Genomic DNA, 4360 nt, shown 5'->3' with positions numbered 1-4360 from the left:
AAAAAAAAAAAAAAAAAAGAGAGAAAGAAAGAAGAGGTGAAAGAGAGTGAAAAGCTAGGGTGACAGGGAGACAGAGAGAGACTGTGAGGCCTCAGTTGTCTCAGGGAATTTAGACATCAGGTTACGTGGTGAGGTGGTGAGTTCCGAAGACACCAGACTGAGCTCAGGCATAAAGAAACAATAAAAGTTTGCTAAATTTACAAGAAAAGAAGTGTGATTAGTTTCCTGTGTCAATTTGATTGGGCTAAGGGGTGCCCAGATAGCTGGTAAAACGTGATTCCTGCACGCGTCTGAGAGAAAATGTTTTCAGAAGAAAGAAACTTTTGTATCAGCAGACTGAGCAAACATGGTGTGCCCTCACCAGGTGGGCTGGCCTCATCCAGTCCACGGTGAACCTGAATAGAACAAAAAAGCCAAGGAAGATCAGACTGTCTCCTGGAGCTGAGAAATCCATCCTATCCTGCCCTTGGACATCAGAACCTCAGGCAGTCTGGACTTCAAACTTCAGGACTTACACCAGTGCCCCTGTGTACTCAGAGTGTGAGTCACTACACCATGTCTCAGGCCATCAGACATCAACTCAATTACACCACAGGCTTCCTCGTTTTCCGCTTTGCAAGCAGCATACTGTGAGAATTCTCAGCCTCCACAATCCTGTGAACCAATTTTCAAAATAAGTTCCCTCTTACATAACTCTCTAAATATCCTATTGTTCTGTTTCTAATATAAGCAATCAACCAGAGAGAAGTAAAACAATCAGTGAGCACGTTGTAAACACACTAAATGCTACCAGATGACTCTAAAATGACAATTACATATTATATGAGCTTCACCTCAATTGAAAAAAGGTAGTGAGCAAAAATGAGAAACTAAAAAGCTTGCAGTCAGGGTTCATGCAAGGAAATAAGAATGAAGAAAAGCAGGGATGCTTAAGACCATTTCCTCTTTTGTCAAATGTGTTATGGTTCTGTTATGACATTAATGATCTAAACAAAGTTACGACTGAAATATGAATTCATCGTCAAAGCAGACTGAGAGAAAAAACAGTACCGTAGACAAATATATAAAATGTGCAAAAGGAAAAAATGTAGTTTGATATTAGGCTGTTAACACTATTCACAATTGCAAAAACATCCATCAACCTAGCTGCCCATCAATGGTGAACTGAATAAAGCAAATGTGTACAATACACCATGGAATACTATAAATCCATTAAAAAGAATGAAATCATGTCCTTTGCAGCAGCATGGATGCAGCTGGAAGCCATTATCCTAAATTAACTAATGAAGGAACAGAAAGCCGAAAACCATTTGTGCTCCCTTATAAATGGGAGCTAAACGCTGGGTACACATGGACACAAAGATAAAAACTACAGACACTGGGGCCTACGAGAGCAGGGAAAGGAGAGGGACTGTGGGCTGAAAAACTACCTAGTGCGTGCTACGCTCACTACCTCATGACAGGATCATTTGTACCGCAAACCTTGGCATCGTGCAACATGCCCATAAAACAAACCTGCACATGTGCCCCAATCTAAAATAAACTGAAAAGCTAAAATTATTCTTTAAAGATATTAGCCTTTTCAGTCTAGAGGGAAAAACAGGTCTGTTAAACGTGAATAATTGTGTTTTATTCTTTGTGATTGAACAGCATCAATTTGAGTTATTCTCAAGGATATCAAAGTAATGATGAAGCACTCCTTTTGTAAGAGTATTTGAAAAATAATGACATGTCCAGATTGATCTAAAAGTCGAGGATTTCCTTTGGGACAGTTCTGGCATGATTTGTGGGTGTGGGATGTTCTACCGTAATAGGAGTCATCTGTTTTACCTGGGACGTGAAATCCCAATAATGAGAAAAAAAAATAGGATGCCTGTTTGCATGTTAATACCTTCGTTACAGGATAATACCTCTTTAGGGCACAATCTCTTTTACCCTAAATCATTCTGCTATGGTCTAGAGCAGGGGCAGTTCATTCCGGTTTCTTTATAGATAAAACACAAATACAGAAGCCTTTTATATTTCCTTTTATCTTCTGTTAATGCTCTGCTATAAACACTCAGCTCTGAAAAATTTCGCTGTTGAAATTTTCTGCCTTCTAGAGGACATGATAGTGAAGCATATTACAGTTATCTCAGCATGCTAAAAAAGTGCCTACTGAAACTCACATGACTCATTTTTTTACTTTATTCCTTGTTCTCCCTTTGGCCTTCACTGTTACCTCATGATTTTAATAAATCATGACTTTTTCAGTATCCATGAGGCCATTGGCATTTCGTGAGGCAGTGATATTGTCCAGGAGCAGCTATACTTAAACGTGCACAGCCTAGTTAGTAAGCAAGTAAAGCAAGTACTTACAGACGATAGAAATTGTCTATGTATTCAGCAAATATGTTGTCGCTTATTAAGTGCCGGGCACTGGGGTACAGACAATGCCCATCATTTCATAAAAATTAAAATATATGGAGGGAGGCATATAAATAAACAGTATTCATGAAATTATATACAAATATGGTAAAAGGAGACTGGATGAATCTAATTGGAAAAATCTGAATGGAAGTTGGGGGAGACTATCTTAGTGGAATAAAAACCATAATAAGCAAAAGCTAAATGATGAAGAAAAATGGATTAAATGGTACCTGTGAAGAACCACAAAGTAATGACCTGATAAACTCGATGGGTGGGGACAGTAGGTGGGAAAAAGATCATGAAGGACCTTGGAATCCCTCCAGAGAGCTTGAATATAAAACAAAGCAGTTAGTGGCCAAGGACGTAGCCTGCTATTAAAATGGGCTTTAATCCCAGACCAGCCCCTTTTGTCTATAATGAGGATTTACTCTTAGTGTTTTAACTGAAGAGTTTTGCAGATGAAGAAAAATATTGGAGTGAAGGAAAACAACTGAGGAAATGTAGCAACATCTCACATTTGTCTCTAATTATGGGTTCCACTGATGTGCTAAACTAAAAGCATATGTGGAGAGAAGGTGGATGCCAAATGCTACTTTAAAATCTAAGTTGCTGTATTAATCAGGGTTCCCTTGGGATATATATATATATATATATATATATATATATATAGAGAGAGAGAGAGAGAGAGAGAGAGAGAGAGAAAATTAGGGGATTTATTTGCGGAATTGACTCATGCAATTATAGAGGCTGGGAAGTCTCACAATGGGCCATCTGCAGGCTGAAGAACCTGGAAAGCCACTGGCATTGCTCAGTCCAAGTCTGGAGGCCTCAGAACCAGGGAAAGCAATGATGGAAACGTCAGTCCAAGGCTGAAGGCCTGAGCACCTTGGGAGCTGCACCTTGGGAGCTGCTGGTGCAACTCCCAGAGTCCAAAGGCTGGAGAGCCTGGAGTTCTTATGTTCAAGGGCAAGAAAGGAAGGTTTCCTCAGGTCCAGAAGTGAAAGGGAGTTCGCCTTTCCTCTGTTTTTTTGTTCTATCCCAGATATGGTGCCTGCCTACATTGAGTGAGGGTGGATCTTCCTTATTCAGGTCACTGATTGCAATATTCTCTTTTAGAAACACCTCCACAGACAGACCTAGAAGTAGTGCTTTACCAGCTCTCTGGGGATCCCTTAATTCAGTCAGGTTGAGCTCTTAAAATTAACCAACAAGGTTGTTAAAAATAAAAAGTATCTATTCAAATTAGTAAACTTGTACAATTCATAGTGTATCAGGAGTAAAACTGCAACCGGATTCCCTGGTTCCCATACTGGGAGTCCTAGGATCTCTAGGCCACCGTGGAAGCCGTGTAACTAAGGCCAGCACTTAGGTTCTTGGCCTTCCTAACCCCAAAGAATGGGAAAAGGGGTCCTGGAGGCGCAGTGAGTTTTACAGCTGAAATAGAACTCGTGGACCCAAAGAGTGTGCGAAAGTGCAGTTTATTGGACAGAGCGAAAGGACAGCTTGCAGGCCTGTGGACGGGGATGCAGAGGGGATTCCGTCCGGGCCGGGCGGCTGCAGATTTCACTCCTGAGTTACTCCTGCCCCATTCATTTCTCGTCCAATGAGAGGAGTTCTTTCTCAAACTTCCTCTGGGATCTTTGACTCCGTTACCGGATTGGCTGCTTGTTTCAGAACCCTGAGTCGCAGAGCCCCCACCTCCAAGAGCCAGCGGCAGGGGAATTATTAGAGGGGAAGGCCCCCACCTCCAAGAGCCAGCGGCAGGGGAATTATTAGAGGGGAAGGTCCCCATCTGGCTGGCCAGCGGCAGGGGAATTAGAGGGGAAGGTCCCCACCTGGGGGCCAGCGGCAGGGGAATTATTAGAGGGGAAGGTCCCCACCTGGGGGCCAGCGGCAGGGGAATTATTAGAGGGGAAGGTCCCCACCTGGCTGGCCAGCGGCAGGGGAATTA

Source organism: Cebus imitator, unplaced genomic scaffold, assembly GCF_001604975.1.
Source record: "Cebus imitator isolate Cc_AM_T3 unplaced genomic scaffold, Cebus_imitator-1.0 Scaffold771, whole genome shotgun sequence".
NCBI classification, from domain to species: domain Eukaryota; kingdom Metazoa; phylum Chordata; class Mammalia; order Primates; family Cebidae; genus Cebus; species Cebus imitator.
The sequence above is the reverse complement of the archived record's forward strand: the minus strand, read 5'-3'. Positions refer to the sequence as shown.